This window comes from Pteropus vampyrus, unplaced genomic scaffold, assembly GCF_000151845.1.
Source record: "Pteropus vampyrus isolate Shadow unplaced genomic scaffold, Pvam_2.0 Scaffold486, whole genome shotgun sequence".
NCBI classification, from domain to species: Eukaryota; Metazoa; Chordata; class Mammalia; order Chiroptera; family Pteropodidae; genus Pteropus; species Pteropus vampyrus.
In genome coordinates this window covers 1,343,795-1,362,730 of record NW_011889267.1, presented here as the reverse complement: position 1 = coordinate 1,362,730, position 18,936 = coordinate 1,343,795, and positions in this window count along the sequence as shown.

Here is an 18,936-nt window from a genome sequence, read left to right as displayed (position 1 = left end):
GAATTAGGGGTGATACAGCAACACTAGGCAAAGAGAAATCCTAGCCATTGAGAAAGGGGGCAAAGAATGACCTGGGAATGAACTGGAGGCAGGTGGCATGACCCAGCTAACCATTCTGGTCCTTGAGCATGTCTGAAAGTGGGAGGCAACCCAGAGTATCCCGCAAGCTGGACATGCCCCCTGTCATCAGTGAGAGGGGAGCATGGGGACATAGGGTACAGATTCTGGCAGCTTGTCTCCTTGATTTCTGGAGACCTGGGAAAGGGCTCAGGTGCAGGGCGGAAAGTTGCTGGGGGCTGGGAAGGAAGTCAGGGATGAGAGGAAAAACTAGTATGCCCATAGCCTAGGACCTCCAGACTAAGGGCCTTTCATTTAATGCCCCCACCCGCCACCAAAGGAGAGTACATCGTGGGTGGGGAGCTGGAAGAGGGGCTGAGGAGCCCTGCCAACACATCCCTCTCTTCTCAAGCAAGGCCGTGAGCAACTATAAGGACACCGGCCCCTTATTTCTCTGTAGGAGTAATATGAGTGGCACTAGGACCTGTAGGAGTAACATGGGGGCAAAGATCTAGATCTGTAGGCTCCTGGAAAGGTATGGAGGGTGGGTGGGATGATTTTCACAGGAGCAAAGTGGAGAGAAGACCCCTGTTGAGGGAAGAGAAGATACACCCAGTGTGGGGAGACCTGCTTGCTCCCACCAGCACAGACTCAGAGCCAGCCATGGCGCGGTTGGGGTGTGGTGGGGAAGACTTCACAGAGACTGAGCTGTACATCGTTTGTCTCCAAGTGCCCCATGAACAGAACATTCTCTCCAGCTCCAGCCCCTCTGCCCTCAGTCTCTCCTTCAAACACCAGCTGCCCCTCAGGCCTCCCTGTCTCATCTTTGGGGACCCTGCAGCCCTGCCTGTCTTCCCCCAGGATTTTCTCAGGCACAGCTACAATGGAGACCCCAGCCCTGCTGCTGGTCTCCATGCAGGCTTTGTTGGGCAATCAGCTGAGAAGAGCAACAGCTCTTTTCAGAAGCTAGTTGTGTGTGTGTGTGTGAGGGCAGAAGCTTATTGCTAACAAAAGGGAGGGGTGTGTGGGTGAGTCAGCGTGTTAATGAGAAACACCTCACCCCGCTGATTAGGACTAATGAGGAACGGAGGGGGTGGGGGTTTCGCTCAGTGACATCTCTATAGAGTAGGGGGGGAGCGGAACAGCTCCCCCAATCCCATTTCTCCCTCAGCAAGGACAAGAACCGAGCAACTTTGGTTACCACAGGAAAAACTGAGGTCAGACCCAAGAATGAAACATCAAGGGCCAGGGGATCCTAACTGAGAAGGGGTGAGACAAGATGTCTGGGGGCACAAGCCAGATAACGTAGGAAGGGCATGTGAGATCCCCTAGCACCCCCTTTCCCTGCCCTTCCCTAGATTTCTCTCCGTTGACTCCAGAGAAATTCTTGGCACTCAGAGCTGTGCCCCCTGGTTGCCCCAAGTGCCTCTTTAGATTTAAACGACATCTATAGAGGGCAGATAGCCATGAAGGTGATGTTGAGAAAGCTCCAGTCTGTGCCCCTCCCGTGGGCAGCCTGGGAGGGAAGTCTATGGTTTGGGGCATTGACTCTCTATATAGATGTTAGGGAAGCCTGGCAGGGCTAAGGGCAGGAGGGGACTGGGATAGGGGAGGACCTGGGCATCAGCTGGAGGCCCTCTCGGTCCTCTTGGTGGCTGCCCCTGTCCTTATGGCAAAAGCAGAAGTCCCTGAGAACCGGGAGCTTCACCCTCTCCATGCCAACTCAGCCAAGGGCAAGGGCACCAGCCGCACCTTGAAGATGTTCCAGTCGACTGTATGAGTGTGGGTATGGGGGGAGGGAGAGGAGGGGCTGGAAGGGGGACAGGATGGGTGTCGGCCAGCACCTCCAACACCTCCTAATTTGCATTACCACTGACACCCTTCTTGACCAAGTAAATGGAGCCAGAAATAACAAGGGGGGGTAGGTGGTTCCCTGGGGGGGCCTTTTGAAGCTCTCTTTCCTTGCCTCCAACACTCCCACGGTGCTGCGGGCAGTCTCGCAGCCCCATGGCTGGCTCTGGGTTGGATGGGGGTGGGGAGGGGGCCGGGGGACACACTTTCCTCCTTAGATTTGGCAGACACCCCATCCCGGCCTCCCACTTCCCTAGGTCCCAGACACACCAGCCTTACCCTTTTCCTTTCTCAGAGCCTACTCCACACACACTTCCCTCCTCTGGGAACCCCATCCCTGGGGCCCCTCTCATGGCTCTGATGACCCAGTGTCAGATTGGGCATTTCCCAGAGCAGGGCCCTAACTGCCCCCACCAATCTGGGAGCTGCTCGAGGGAACATTCTGCATGAGAAACAACAGCAGGGGAGCTTGTGAGTAGATTGGAGACTTGGCAAGAGGTGAACCAGGGGCCAGTGTAAGACCTTCACCCCAGGGCTGTGGGGTAGGAGGGAGAGAGGTCCTTGGAGAAAAGAACCAGGACTGTTCTATTTGGACGTTTTTATCCCCTACCCCAGTGATTACCACACAGAAGCCCCCACAGACATATTTGGTGTTCAGTTTATGTGCACTGAATTTACTTTTGTCCTAAAGAGGGTGGGGTATGATGATGCTGCAGCCGTGGCTTGGAGGCAGGAGATGGCGGACATGATGAGTCCTGGGAGAGTGAGATGGTGAGGGCAGAGGCAAAGCAGAAGGGCCTGGCAGGGAAACCAGGTCGCGAGAGACAGCCAGAGGGCTGTGAACACACTGCAGGAAGGAGCAAAGGATGAACTGAGAACTTTCCCCACTTCCCCCTCCAAAGATGCTATTTTGGAGAGAGAGAATATATGCAGTGCAGTGTGCAAGGTGAGGGAAGCATGCCACTTCCACAGGGGTCAGCTGGACCACCTGCTGCCTACACGATGCTAGGCCAACCACGTCCACTGGTCCTGGAACCTCTGCCACCACAACTCTTCCCTCCCCATTGGGAAAATCTTGCTCTCTTGAGCCCAAGAGGAGAAAGAAGGAGCTAGGAGATTTGGCACCCCCTTGAGGGCCCCCTGGGGCTTCAGACCTAGGGAGAAGCTTCTATTTCCATCACTTCTTTAGAATGAAAACGTGGAGTGTACTGTGGGGCATGGGGTATGGCAGACACCACGCACAGCTCAGCGGGACTGAGCACTTCTTGCCCCCAACTCCATTCCTAGGCACTCTGCATGGATTCTCCTTTCCCATTAAACTTCAGAGCGTATTTGCTGTTAAAAGAGGGGAAGAGAGGGCAGAAAGCGCTTCCAGGACTAGCTGGTCAGCCCACAGGAGGTCCCACTGCTCTCGGGGTGGGAGAGGGAGCCGATCTTGCCTCTGTGGGCCAAGGAGGCTGGACAGAGGTCGATATAAAGTAAAGCTCTTGCTCGGCATGAAGGGAAATTCCTGTGCCCCAGCCGAACCCTTCTGAGGGGCCCTGAGTCATTTTGGGACAAAGGCTCCAATGCCCTGTGGGTTTCTGTGGTGGCTGGGGGCAGGGGAGAACAGGACGTGTAGATAGAGTGCTGGGGATGAGTGGAGACTTTTGTTTTCGTTTTTGGAGAAGGAGCAGGTTGGCTGAGATGGAAAGAAGGCTCAACTTCTAGCCAATGACCTGGTGCTGGACATGGCCACAGTAGAAGAAACATACGGTTAGACTTTAGGGAGACACTGGGGCCCCTTTCTGAGCCGAACCAAGGCATCCCGCTCCCCGGACGTTTCTCACTCTGCTCATCCCTCCCTCTAAGGCTGGGGAGTTGGAGCTGGCCCTGGGGCAGTGCAGGCCAGAGGCAGAGGGATGAGCAGAGTGAGCCATCATAGGTGGCGGTTGGTCTGAAGGCTCTAGAGAGGAGGGATGAGGGAGAGTTCAGGTCTCAGAAGACGTGTCCCCAAGCCAGACCGTGGGTAAAGGATTTAAGTTAGAAGACCATAGGCGAAAAAGTCTGTCTCTTATCTCAGTCCCTTTGCCAAGTCCTATCTTCATGTTTTTCTTCTCAGAGCGTGGGGGGGGGGGACAAGAGGAGGGGAGACAGGTATGGTGAAGGGGAGACTGGCTGCTTCCCGCTGTGCCTGGAGGAAGAGGCCTATAGGACTTCTTGGCAGGGGAAACACCATTGTGGAGCCAAATTCCTTGGGGCAGAGCAGCTGGGGCTGGCCAGAAGAGAGGCAGGGGAATACAGGGAGACCGTGTCTTTGGCCAGAGGCCCCTGCTCCAGAGGGACACTCAGCCCAGGCTTGCGGCCCACAGTGAGTAGGCGGATGGGGCTGATTAAATGATGATCATGTCCCTCCCCTTTTCTGGGGCCCTTGGTCTTGTGTGTGTTGCAGGAGCTGAACTCTCCTGACTCTCAGACAGCAAAAGCAAACTGCAGCTAGGAGGTGAGGGTGAGGGATCAGGAGATGGTGTGAAGGAGATAGTTCACCCAGAAGCATGGGTGAGGGGCAGGGAAGAGGACAGTGCCCCCTGGTGCTGGCGTTTCTGGTGTGCCCGGCACACACAGAACTTATAGAGAGCCCCTTGCCTGCCTTGGTACTCCTCTCCCTCCTGGACTGGCAGGTGGTTAAGCCTGAGGACAGAAGAGAGACTGAGTGGGATTTGGTATAGGGGGTCTCAGCCACCATTCCCCTGACTTGTCAGAGCTTGGGGATTTGTATGTCTCCGGTCTCAGGCACAGCCTTAGACCCCCACAGTGGGTACATGTGCATCTCCCCCACTGTCCTCCAGACTCATTTTGTCGCACTTAGCTCGAGATGCATGAAGCATGCAGGCAGTACCAGATAAACACATACACCCTCCACGTATCCACACCCTTCCTCACTTACCAGGCTCCCAATGACACCGACCTGCAGAGACACACTCTTCCCAACACAGAGTCTCATACAACAAGGAGCACAGTGCTACACAGTATGTCCCAGATGCCACAGGGACACAGGCATGCACTGCCGTGCATTCGCACAGTACCCCATGCAGACCCCGGGAATAGTGCACACCACCACATGCGTGAAGTCCCACATGCACTCGCAGGCATACACTCCTTGCACTGAAGTTGACTCCATTATCCAGCAGTGTGCGGGTAAATGCTTCACAACCAGCTCTCCCATTTAAGCTGCCACTATGACAACACTGAACGTTGGGAAAAGACACACATAATCAGCTCCAGGTCACCACTCGTTATCCTTTGTAGAAATCACATGATAAACCTTAAACGCAGATGGGCAGCCCCCAGGAGGGCTGCACCTGGGCAGCAGTGACTCATTTGGGCAGCTTCTGCCCCCATGGGAGTACCTTCCTCTTCCCTAGCTTCTCACACTCCTCACCCCTGTCCAGGTCCCACTTTCCGTCCCTCTTGCTTCTCTTCCTTCTTCCCTGTCACTAAGGGTTGTGATCTGTGTCTGGTACTCGGGCACATCTCTCGCCCTTGCTCTCTCCTTTCTCTCCCTGCCATGGCCATGGCCACCAGGTGTGGAAGGTGACAGGCCCATAGCTAATTCAGGAAGGCTTCCAGGAGGAAGAGGACAAGGAGATGCCACCTGTTTCTAGAAAAATGCTAAGCCTCTCTATGCCCCACTGCTGATGCCCTGTATCTCTCCTTGTGCCTGGACTGGCCCAGGTTATCTCATTCTTCTCCCTGGTCATCAGGATAAGGAATCTGGTTATTACTAAAAACCACAAAAGGAAGAGAATTCACACTTTGCTGGGTAGTGAGGGGAGGTGGTTAGAACCTGTTTTGAGAGTGAGGATCTCTCGTTCTAACCATGCTCTGGGAACATTGCATCACTTCTCAGAGCTTCCGTTCTTCAGTTTGAAAAAAAAAAAAAAAAAAAAAAAACACGAAGGGCCTGGACCGAGCAGTTTTAATTTCCTTCTCGGCTCTGACGTTTTGGCTTTCCATAGTTCTGAGATTCTTCTAAAATCTACTCTGTGAGCACTAGCCCTTATTGCTAGTCCTGATCTTTTCCCAGCTCACAAGGGAGATGAACAGATGTGGTCTGGGAATTATGGGGCAGTGGGTGCCACGGCTGAAGGAGCTAGAGTCTGGGCCTGAATGCCTGTAGGTTTGGGTTTGGGGCCTGGCGGGCCATGTACATTTGGGAACCTTCCAACAGCCTCTGTTCTCATTGCTGTGGCTCCTGAATTATCCCTACTACATACATGTAAGAGGAAAAGAGTGAGAGGGAGGGAGGGAGAGAGGAAAGAGATGAAGGAAGGAAGGAAGGAAAGGAGGAAAAGGATAGAGTGAGGGAAGGAAAGAGGGAAAGAAAGGAAAATGAAAGAAAAGGAAAGGAAAGGAAGAGGAAACCAAACAAAAAGAAGAGTTCTCCTGGATCTAGGAAGCAGTCAGCTTAACCAGTAAAGTTGCCAGGGGACATGGAGGGGATGGGGGAGAGAGGTGTTCCTAGTTGTTACAAACCCTTCCATATGAATCTGTGAGTTGGGGGCAGTTCCAGGACCCCTCTTGAACTTGGGCTGAGTCATGTCAGGGCAGAGCTGAGTGCCCCCAGCCTGCCCCATTAGTGCCCCGGGTGGGGGCTGGGGTCCCACTCCTCTGCTCAGGGCCTCCTTCCCTGCTTTGCCGCTCCTTCTGAAAGCAACTAAAACCACAAAATTGGCTGTGGTCGGGTGAATATCAGTCACTGGTACTCAGTTTGGCTTCCTAGGATGACTAAGAAGGTTGGAAACCCCTCCTATTAGCCCCTCAAATTTTCAGAGGACTCAGATAGAAAAGTGGCTTCTTTTGGAGGCTATTGTGGGGGGTGAGCTCTCAGATGGCAGGCCTGCAGGCTCTGCATTCTAGCATGTCTGTGGTCCCTGGGGTTTGAGAGAGTATCATGATGGAGGTAACGTCATTCGGGGCTGCCTCATCCAATAGCTCAGAGTGGAGAGGGGCTGAAGATGAGGACCCTTGGGTCTCCCAATGAGTCTTCTTTCAATATGACTCTTCCAGCTCCAGTTCCCAAGGGAGTAGAGAGCCAAGCTGGTGCTGAGGATGAGACAGATTATAGTGGGTCACATGAGCAGGGCCTGGGTATCATCAGCCTGGCAACTCAGCTGGTGCCTGGACCTGGTACAGGAGTCCTCTGTTGGAATTCCTCCACCTCCCTCCCAGATGGCTGTGCGACCTGGAGACAGTACCCTCCTTGTCTGGGCCAAGTTCTGCTGATGGTCATTCAGGCAGGAGTGGTACAGATGGGAGAAGCCAAGCTGTTAATGGGAATGTCCAACAACCCCACCAACCTCCAACCCTTGGTCAGTGTTATCTAGAGTTTGATAATTCTGGAGTTCGACAGGGACTACTTCTCCATCCTTCTCAGAGTCAGGAAGAGAGAATTCAAGTGGTCATGAGTTCATGGTAGAAGTGGGATGGGTAAGAAAGGCTTTCTTTTTTCTTCTGGATATTAAAAGCTCTTGGCCCCTTTTCCTACCTCCTCTTTCATGTGCATCAGTGGTAGCCAGCACCAAGGGAGGAGGTCCCATGCCCTCATTTCGATGTTACCTAAAGTGGGGTAAGAGCATCTTTTAGAAGATTTTGCCATTTCTATTGATTTGTAACATCTCAAAGGAAGAAATGCGCTTGCCATGCAAAAACACATCAAGACAAGTCTCCAGTCCCCTTCCCCCACGCCACCATCCAGCGTAGAGAATGCTGGAAGTGCTCAGCTATGCCTGAACATCCTAGCTGCCTCCCGTTCTCTCTGGGCTTAGAAAATGAGCCCCGTCTGGGGGGCAGAAGGATGGGTCTGACCCCAGCTCAGTTTTCCCTTTTGGTAACTATCGCTAAGCCTCGATTTTCCCTTCCTGAGATGAAAGACTTAGATTCTTGCAGCGCTGACCTTTCGAGGATCTGTGATGCTAGTCAAGAAAGAGAAAAAGCAGCCATTCCCTGCCCCCTCCTTCTGTATGTACACCACTCACCACGTTCTTGCTCCCAATGTCCGGCTGCCCCCATTTCTGCCCTTCGCTTTCTTTCTGACTGTCCACTGTCTCAGTTTCTCTCTCTCTCCTGCTTTCATTCTCTGTCTCTCCATCTTTCTTTCTGTTTCATCTCCCTCATTCTCCCCACCTTGCCCTCACACTGGGGGTGGGCAATGTGAGTTCTTCAGATTGCTGACTCGGGTCTCTCTCACCAACCCCTGCCCAGGATTCAATTTCCCCACAGAGGGAGACCCTCCCCAAACCCGCCTGTCTTCATCTAGGGTCTGGAAGTTGGGTGCTGATGTCTAGGATTCACATCTCTTTGAGTCTTTGAGCAGGTGGGAAGGTTGAGGATCTGCACCACCTGTGACCTGCCCCAACCAGCCTAGGGCTAGGGGGTCCCCTGGTGGGAGGAAGAGGAGGCAGTTCTTTGAGATGAGAAGTAAGTGCCTGCCCCCTCATTGATTGCTGAATCCCCCGATCTTCTGGGAGTCCCATAGCGGGGCGGGGAGTGGGGCGGGGGGCGGGGGGCGCGGAGGAAAGGCGGCGCTTCTGGGGGCGGGGGGCGGGGGGCGCGGAGGAAAGGCGGCGCTTCTTCTCACTTACAGAGGAAGGGTGTCTGTTTAATGTCCCAGGATACAAGGTGGAGAGCTAGGTACCAACCAGACTTGTGATTCTGGGCGGGATGGAGAGCGCATATGGACAAGGAACATATGAAGAACATGTGTGTGGAAAAAAATGTATGTCACACCAGAGCCATGGCACCTCCCCTTTTCAACCCCACCCCCACCTTTGGGGGTTGGGGCACCCACCCAATACCAATCATACACGCGTATTAAGCACCCGCGCGCGCGCGCGCGCACACACACACACACACACACACCATGCTCTCGCTCTAGCGCACACATCGGAGGAGCCAAAAGAGCGGGACTGGGGAGCTGGGCTGAAAGCAGAGAGGGGGTGGGACAGGAAGGCAGGGTAGCCCCACCCCCAGCCTGTGCCCCATGCCCACCCTCCGCCTCCCGGTAGCTGGCGAGGTCTCTGCCCCCTTGACTTTTCCCAGCTTCGAAGAAATGCCTCCCTTTAGGGGAAAGCGAGAGATTGTGAGGGGAAGCAGGGGAAGCACTGACTCGGGCAGGGGCATGAGCCTGATTTTCCAGTCTGGGGCGGGGTGGAGGGAGATGGCACTGGGGACGCCCAGGCGATGAGGCCTGACTCAGAGCCAGAACCACAGAGCTCCTCTGCTGTATTGTCGTCGGGGAACAAGAAGCCACCAGGTTTATAAGAAACTGCGATTAATCTCTGTCCCCTTTCACCTCTCTGCAAAGGATCAAGGTTAGACTCTGGAAGAACTTACGGCCCAGCAAGGAAGGCACTCTGCCTCAGATTATCTTTTTGGAATTTTCCCCTGGGTTTGTTAATGAAGGATGGCAGGTTCAGGAGTTTTAGATCTTGAGAAGAGTCTGGAGCCAGAGGATGGGGCCCTTGATTTCTCTTTATAAGATGTCAAAGAAAACCTCATCCTCACTCCTAGCTTAGAACAGGAGCTTTTAAGTCCTACATGGTGTCCCAAGAGCTACTGCTGAGGCTGCAATAGGGGCACACAGCGGTCCCCAGAATCATAGGCAGTTGGGTTGGCATGGAGAGGGGTGGGGCAGCCAGCAGACCCAACTGGCTCTGCTGCCCACCTCTTGGCCACTGGCTCACAGGTCCCAAGCTGTGAAGCAAGAGGGACAGGTGTGCAGTTTCTATTAGCTGAAGGTGTGATGAACCTGGAAGTGGGCAGAGATGGGGAGGCAGCACTGCCTGGCAGGACGCATGCCCAGTGGGGTCCTCCTCCTATTTCTAAGAGCTGCGCAGGCCCCCTCCCCACTCAGACAGAAACACCTAACAGCTTGGATGTGTGGCAGTGGGTCAAGTTGCCAGGGCAGGGAGTTCAGAGAAGTGAGAAATGCTGCTGCCACTGACCCCCGCACCTGGAAACCAGGACTCTTGTTTTTTTTCCCCGCCTGGACCATTTTCCTCCACTGCTGCCATGCTGTGTATCTGAGCTGGTCCCTGTCCCTTTCCATTCTTCAGTCCTGCTTCTCATCCCTCCTGCCCCATAAGTGGAGTGGGATTTGTTGAGTAATGAGGTTCAATTCTGCAGGGCCATCAGGAAAAAAAGGACTGACTTTTCAGAGTACTGGGGAATGCTCGCTAGGTGACCTGGGGAAGACTTAGGGTCTTGCATTTATTTCTCCAGAAGAAGGGGAAGGACTCTGAGCTGGAATTGGATCTGGTAGGACATCTTGGGATAAAAGTAACTAAACATTAGTTTCCTCATCTGTAAAATGAGAAGAACAAGACTCTCCTCATTGTAGGTAGGGTCGTGGGAAGGCATAGTGCAAGCATAAGGGCTCAGCACTGGGTCACCAGCTGCGTGACCTTGACAAGTTACTTATCTTTCGATATCTCAGTTTCTTTGTCTATAAAACAGAGACAATGACCCCTTCACAGTACACCTCAAAGCATTGTATCAAAGCATTGTAAAGTCTAATGAAATCAAGGCAATGAATTGTCTGGGGAAGATGGGAGTGGGGTAATCAGGAAGAACTCAGGTTTTTCCAGTTGCCAAACTCATTGAGAGTCCAGGATGAGACAAAGTACAAGCTGGACTTGACAATATGTCCAGAATATCGGGAGCCTGGGAACCCTGGTATATAGCCTATTCCTGGGGCTCTGAGCCTTGGGTGGTGAGCCCAGGTGTGTGTGTGTGTGCGCGCGCGCGTGCATGTGTGTGATACAAAGAGCATGGGTTCAGTATCTTGATTCCCAGCCACTGGTCTAGTTGCTAAGGACTTGCCTGACCATAGCCACCCACACAATATGTCATATTCTGGTGCCAGTGATTGGAAAGAAATGGGGGCGGGCATGTGGAGAGAGACTGTGATGGGCAGCCACACCAGCTTCATGCCCCCTGTGGCTGGAGACATGGGTCCAGAGGCTGTCTCAGGGCCCTGCACGGAGTGCCAGCTGCCCATGGCCCTGGTGGAAGGAGGTTGGCAGGACGCCTTGTGACACTTCCTGGGTAATTGAGGAGGGTGGGCAGCAGACAACAGGCTCCCGGGGAAATCTCATACTTGCGTGTCAGAGCAGATCTGTGTCTGGGGTGGTAAGTGGGGTTAAACTCAAGGTCAGACCTAGCCAATCTATTCCCATGCCAACATGGCCTTGGGTGTCCTCTATTGCAGAGGCTTGGACCCGGGTGCCCACTCAGCTAGAGATAGCACTGCTATTGCGTGGTTTGTCCCTCTGCTCTGGGTGCGTTTGACTGCCTGCTTTCTGACTGTGTCTGAAATTTATGAGGATCGGAGCACAGTATGTGGCCTAGCCTCCCTTCCACTCACGAATTGCAGGGTTCAGGGATCTCAGACAAGGAAATGGGGTTGAGTTGCAGAATGAGGAGCTGTGGGAAGATGCTGAAAGAACTTCCCAACCTTAAGTGGATGAGGTGAGAGGTAGCTCTAAACTGCTTACATAGAGGGGACCGTACCAGGTGCCTCAGAGTTCTGTACAATCCAGACAGTCACTTAGACTCCATTTGATGTCCTGGAGGTCATCAGCCTGCCCCATGCTCCTAGATCTCATACCTCATTCCTCCTTACTCTCTGCCTTATACCTTTCCCAGGTTGCTATTATGTTTCATGACAGGAGTTGAGGAGGCAAATGGGAGAAGGAGGGAAAAGAAATCTTTGAGAACGAGCAGGAGGGTGGACCCCAAGCAGGATGCGGAGTTGGCAAGTTGTCAGAGGGGATGCAGTGGTAGGCGAATTTGTTTAGTTGGGTAGGAGGTGTAGGATAAGATGGCAAGCTACCTTTGTAGCAAGAAGACCTGAGGCCAGAAGGTGCGAAGGACTTCCAGAGGAGGCGATCGTCCTTGTTTCTGGAATAGAATTATGTACATATTGTGGGTGGGGTGGGGTAGACAGAAGAAGAGCTGCATCTTCCTGCCTTTGAGCAGGAAGATGGTGCAACAGGAAGGCCAGAAGGTGGACTGCAGGTAGAATTCCAAAGTGTCCCCATAAGGCAGGGCTGAGGGAGACAGAAAGCCAGCTGCTGGGCCTACAGCCTTCCTGTCCCCACTCCTGGCTCACCCGCCCCCTGCAAACACTCCTCATCTCCCCCACCCCATTTTGGCCCACAGCCCTGGGGAAGCTACATGGCATTCTCACCACAGACCCAGTGCCGGCTGCGGCTTCTTCCCTCTGACCTATTTTTTAATCATCTGATGGGATTTTCACCCCCCTACACACACCAAAGCCCTGGCCCCCTGGGCCCGTCAGCTCCACCGAGTGTCAAAACTGCCCCTGTCACTTTGCGTTGGTTTCTCAGTCCAGCCAGCCCCTCCCCCAGGGCCTGAGAGTGATGGCTAATTACCCAGCTGCTGAGCCCCCACCCCCACCCTGCCCCTTCACCCCCAGCCCCAACAGAGGGGGCCCAAGACCGCTGGGAGGAGAATCTGGGGCCTCCTCACCCTCCCGCCTCGTGGTCGGAAGTCCTTCCTGCTATCCAACCTCCATTCTTTCCTCTGTCCTGCCCCAGGCAGAGGATGTTGGTACTAGAAGGGACTTTGGGAGATTCCTCCAGGGACAGACAAGGTCAAGGTCAGCCAGTCTCCTGCCCCGGGTTTGGAGAGGTCTTCCACCACCCTCTAACCCCCGCTCTCCCATAGAATTCTAGAGGATGATGTCTGCCAACTGTCTTATTTTACAGAGCATAAAACTAAGGCACAGAGAGGGAAAGTGCCTAGCCCAGGGTCATCAGGGGCTAGAGTTGGAGTCAAAATCAGAACCAAGAGCTCCCTATCTGACTTTCCATTTGCTTCTGGGCCCCCATTTGACGTCTGTTTGCATTTCTATGCATCTCTGCCCCACCCCTGACGGATGTGTTCCCTGTCCTCTCCTTTCCCTCTTTCCCTGGCCCACTGGCCTGGCGGAGCTTCGTCCTGGCATTTCAGGGCTGTCTAACTTGCTTCAGGAACCACTTAGGAATAGGATTTGTCCCTTCATCTCTTCCCCCCACTATTGCCTGTGTCCCCTTTCTCCCTCCCTCTTTCATCCAGTCCTGGTCCAGCCCATAATTCTGTCCCCATCTCATCCCCATCCTATAGTGTTAACCAGATGGACAAGCCAAAGGGCCTCAGGCCAGAGGCAGACAGGCCCAGGGCGGACTCACAGATGGAGGCCCAGTTCCAGATGGAAGACAGACAGACATGCAGCAGGCACATTGAGACCTGGAGAGACCTGAAGATGACAGAGATAGAGACATGGAGATACAGAGACATAAGCTAACTCAGATTCCCAGAGAAAGTGGATGGACAGACGCGGAGAAGTGGGCGCAGAACCTACACTCAGGACAGGCAGGCAGAGATTTTACAAACCCCAAAGATGGAGGTAGATATAAAGAAGGTATACTGTGACACAGGCAGAAACACAGGGACCCTGAGAAACTCAGAATCAGACACACATAGCAGAGAAACACAAAGACTCAGAAGTCCTGAAAGTCTAATAGAGTCACGGGGCAAACAGGGAAACATGTGGCTCACAGGAAGCCAGCAGAGGGCCTTGGAGAGAGATGGGGCAGAGCAGAGGCTGTTTTGCTGTCCTGTGGCCAAAGGTCAGTGGGGTGGCCTTACATGGGAGGCCTGGTCTGGCAGAGCCTGACTGTGCCAGGGCGTTGTGCTGCCTCCAAGAACACAGGATAGAGAGCAGAGAGGAGCCTGGCTGTGAAAGGGTTAACCCCTGGGCCTGTATCCCACTCAGCTCTTCTTCTCCCCTCCCCAGCTCCCTTTACCCAAAGCCCGGGGTATTCCTCCCCAGCCCCCACTCCTGGTAACCGGACTCTGCTTCCTGCCTGAGATTAAGGGCCTGTCTACTGAGATTTCCCAGGAAGCGGGGCGGGGACAAAGCCTCTCCCCAGGGCCTCCCTGAAGCCCTTGGGCTTGCCCATCCCTAACCGGGCATGCCACATGATCAAGTACCCAACATCTAACCTTGCTTCAAGAGGGTGCAGGAATCCTGGCCTGGGAGCACAGTGGGGGTTGGGTTCTGCGTGCCGTGGGTGTGTGTGGTGTGTGAGCCTTGTGTGAAGAGCTGGGGCAGGGGTGAGAGAGGTTAGAGACCAGAGAAAGAGGATCCGAGTTAGGTACCCACCGAGGGAGAAGGACTGAAATGCAGAAGGACCCAGGCATGGCCTGGAGCCAAAGGGTAAGGGCTGCCCACGCTTGAGGGGTGTGTGGGATGGAGAAGGGTGATCCAGCCTGGGGGAGAGAACCCAGAGCCCTTGACCTTGGGATGAGCCCACACTGACCACCTGGTGCTGGGTGCTGGGGACTCGGAACTCCTGCAGCTGTCATGGGGGGAGGAGATTCTACAGGTGCCTGTCACTCCCCTTCTGCCCTCCCTGGCTGTTAATCCGATGGTTCCGGCCATGCTCTCTGAAGGACTGGCAGTCTGGACCCAGAGGGGGAGGGAGTTCAGGGTGAGCCAGGCGGATGCCCCAGGACCCTCAGAGAGACTGGATGTGGGACAAGAGAAGGCAGTGCGGATCGCCGGGATGTGTCTAGCATGGCTCTGTGTAGGGTGTGTGTGCGCACACTTGGATCAGCACAAGCTGGTGTGTTGCTGAGTCCATACCTGAGGGGCAAATGGGCTGAGAACTCCAGCTCTTGGCGTCACCTTGCTAGGAGCTCTTGGTGGGCAAGGGCTATACCTAATTTATCTCTGTGATCCCAAAGTCCACAGGGTCTGGCCCATCCTAGCCCTCAGCACATGAGTCTCCAGGAATGGTATATTAGGTGTCAGGAGGGGAAGCTAGTCCTTTCTGAGGCGGAGTCTTACAAACAGGTTCTCTTTTGGCCCAAGGCCCTTAGTAGAGGCTGGAGGCTGGATTTGAAGGATCCTTTGTGGGGACTAATAGATGCTAGAGGGAGAAATGGGAAGATGCAGGCAGCTTAGAGGAGAGGAAAGAAGAGACAGTGTAGCATAGCCTGTCCCTCTGCTCTGCTCCTGCCACGGGGCAGAACCCCTCAGCCCTTACCCTACCTCACACTTCACTTGAGACACAGTTTGTCTTGGCAGAAGGTCTATTAGCTGCTTTTACTGACCAGGAAACCAGAGATGTTAAGGTACTCGAACAGGCCACACAGCCAGTGAGGGTTGGAATTGGGTTTTGAAGCCCGCCCGCCCCTCACCCTTTTCGCCTCTGCTCCAGCCTCAGTATCCACAGGACCCACAGGTATCTGCCTCTGTAGAGCTGCCTCTCACTGGCTCAACCCCCTCTCTTCTTCCCCTCTTGCCTGGCTGATACTTTCTCACTGAGTCACGTTCTGGGTTTCTGACTTTGTGGTCCCTGTTCCTCTCTATCGCTATATTTCTCTTTGAGAAATGCAGCCCAGGACGCTCGCTGTGCTCTCGTTCCTTTTCTGCCTCATCCGCAATACGCCGCACCACCTCTTTCGCTCATCTACCCTCTCACAGCCTCTTGGACTGTGCCCAGCAGGGTAGAGGGCAGAAATCCTGGGTGCTGGTGCTCTTAAGCTCTGAGTCTCCACTAACAACCGTCGCCTCACTGACTCCCCTGCATACTTGCCTCTCAGCCCTCCCACACCATGCAGTATGAGCCCTTTCAAGAGCCTTTCTGGGTCCCCGGGGGAGCTCAGCACTCCACACATTTTAAGGAGAGGACCCAGGTGGCCATTAGATTCTGGGGTAAGGAATTGTCTGATCCTGGAGCTTCAATAAGAAAGTCTTCTCGATGCCTGTAGCAGCCTTCCTTAGACATTAAACCTTCATCACCACACCGAAGAGCGCACAGCAAGCAAGGTCAGGGTACACTGACTTTCTTATGATGGGACATGACTTGGAGGTAGAAGAGCAAAGTGGGAGGGGGCCTGAGAGTAGAATGTGTGGATTCCTGGGGTCCAGCATCATCTGGAGGAGTCCTTCTTAAAGGCACAGATTCTGGGCACCTGCCACAGGCCTGGGGATCAGAATCTCTAGAGGCTGGTCCCAAGAATCCACATTGTAACAGCTTCCAGGCGCAGTCTGCAGCCCACAGACAGGTGTGGCAATGCTCTGTGACATCATTTTGAGTCTTGATGAAAAACGACTTGAAAAGAAGCCTTAAATACACGCAGAGAACAACAGGGTGAAGAAAACCAGTGTCCAGGCTGGTGAGTTAGGGGCAAATTTCTGTTTTCCAAATGCTCTCCTGACTATTTATGTGTTATTATTCTTCCTCAAGATAGGAAGGCAAACACTCTTGTAGAAAGAGCACTGGATCAGGAATCAAGATACCAGGGCTCCGGCCTGGCTCTGCCGAGAATACAGTGTGTGTTGGGTAAATCATTCGGTTTCCCATATTTACTACCCGCCTGTCTCATTATATCTGATGGTTGTTGCAGACCGTGGCCATCCCATCCTGGACACACACCCTGTGCTTCTTCGCTCCTGCACCTCTAGGGCCAGCCTTCTGGATGCTCAGCGGGTTGATGGCATGAGAGAGGGGCTGGGACGGACTATGATAGGGAAGCGAGGGGATCCCAGCGGGCCTCATCTCCTGCTCCCCCTTTCCACCTCTCCAGGCCTGGGGCCTGGGAAGAGGTGAGGTGGCAAGAGGAGGAGGTGTCACTGCCAGGGTTCTTCTTCTCACCCAAGCTGGCAGAGGGGCGGGAACTGGCAGTGGTGACACCAGGGCCACTCAGCCCCCGCTTTTCACAAGCACTTTCTTTTTTGGGTGGAAGAAATTAGAAGGAGGGGGTGAGGAACCTGGGGTTGATGAGCCAGGCTATAAGACCCTCTAACAGCCTATTAGGTTATAGAGAGACTGCCCTCAGCCACCCTCTTCCCCCAGGGACATGTCCCCAGATTCACTTGCTTCTGAGATTCCTAATCCCTTCTGCCCCAGAAAGCTGTGTGGGAACTCTGGGTCATCCTGTTCAGAGGCAGGGGGATGGATCACTTGACTTGAGGATTCATTTGGAAAAGAGGAGGGGGTGAATGAGGGAGGAACAATATTCCATTTGGCCTTCCATAGTCAAGCACTTAGCAAAAATGCACCTCTGAAGAGGCGTTAGCATTCAACGGTCTCATGTCTCCTGGGGGGAATCAGTCATTCAGGGAAGTCTTACTGCAATCTTGGATGTTTTCCAAAAAGTAGCCTAGGATCCCAAGGTCACCCTCTCTTTCAAGCAAGGCTGCCCCACTTGGAACAGCAGGTAGAAACGTCCACCTTCCTTAGGGCATGGGGAAATGGTGGGTAAAGGAGTGGGAGGAAGCCTGTCCCCACTTCTGGTGCTGGGGTGAATCTGATCTTCCTCCTCAGGGGATGTGCTGATTCTCTCTCTCCCCACCCTCCCTAGGTCATGCCTGCCCCCTGGGGTCCTCAGCTTCTCCTTTGCCTGCCAACCTGCCTCTCAGTTCAGCTCTAGTTGGGAGCAGAGAGTCCCCGTGGACCCCTAAGGGTGAAACCCTGTTGGGCTGGGACAGAGATGTAGAGATGGGGCAGCCCCCAGGGGAGAATTGAGGAGGGCTGGGGAGGTAGGGGAGAGGAGAGGTTAGCCTTTAGCAGGTGAAAGTATTTTTCAAAACACTCTTTAAAAATGTAAATCTTTATCTGTATATTGACATGCAAAAAATTCCATGACACCTTGTTGAGTGAAAAAGAAAAATACATTACAAAGCAGCATGCATGGTCTTTACATAAAATTATGTGTTTGTGTGTGTATGTACATAAAAGAGAGACAGAGAGGCCGTGTACATGGGGGGACGTCTGGAGGGGTGTTTATTGAAATTTTAATTCTAAATTTGGGGCGATTTTTTTTTTTTTTTTTTTTTTTTTTTTTTTTTTTTTTTACTGCTTAAGTTTTCTAGATGGATATGTTTCATCTTATACACAGGAAAACTCCCAATGATGTTATTTTAAATTCGGGGGAAAGGATTGTTTTCATCATAAAGGGAATATAAGTACCTTAGTCAATAGAAAAGGACAATTAGAGACAGAAAAGCTCACGCGGTCCTATCACCCCAGCAGCCCCTTCAGAACATGTGGTGGGTTTCATTCCTGTCAGCTCGCTGTAAATCTGTTCAAAGCAGCTTTTCCATTCAGGTATAAGAATAGATTGGAAGGTGCTGCGTAGGTCCCCTTTCTCATTTAAGGCTCACAGCCCCTCTGGAAAGTAGATCAGTTTCCCGTCTGTCTACAGATGAGACACCTGAGGCTGATTTTCAGGCAAGAGAAGTGACTTGCCCAGGTCACACTCACCTGAGTGACAGGCGGAGCCATTCCTGAGACTCTGAGCACTGGCAGCCCAGTGCTACTTCCAGTGTCCCCCCTACCGTGCCCAGATGGAGGAACTTTTGTGGATCTGGCCCAGCCCCAGGCCTTCCAAGCCCAAGGCTGTTGCAGATGCAGTCCCTTTCAGGGGACTTGTCCTGCCAGTTCACCAGGCTCCAGGTCTGTCCTGGGCCGGGAGGGACAAGATGCATCCCGCATAGCCCACCTGGGCCTCTGGCCTGGAGAAAGAACACGAACACTTCAGGTAAAGTTATTTAGCACAGAACCTGGGCACACAGTGGCACCCATGAATATCTGTTGAATGTTCCTGGTCCGAAGTGCCTCTGAGTCTGAGAGTGCTGCGAGAAGGCCCGTTGAGTCTCATCCAGGCCATCACCGAGGGCTTCCCGTAGGAGGGGGTCTTTGAGCTGAGCCTTCAAAGGTGGGTAGAATTTCTACCAGGGTCCAGAGAAGAGAAACAGGCCGGCGTTTCAAATGGTGGGGTTGACTCCCAGAAGGCAAAGTCTTCAAGCCCGAACTACAAGGCGCGCGGGAACTCGCTCGTCTACACGGTGGGGGCCCTCCAGTCCTCGCCGCCCGCCTAGAATTTACCAAGTATTTAGCTACGAGGGGGCGGGGTGAGGCGGGGCGGGGCCGAGGTGGCGGGTGTGTGTGGAGATCCGGAGAGCTTCAT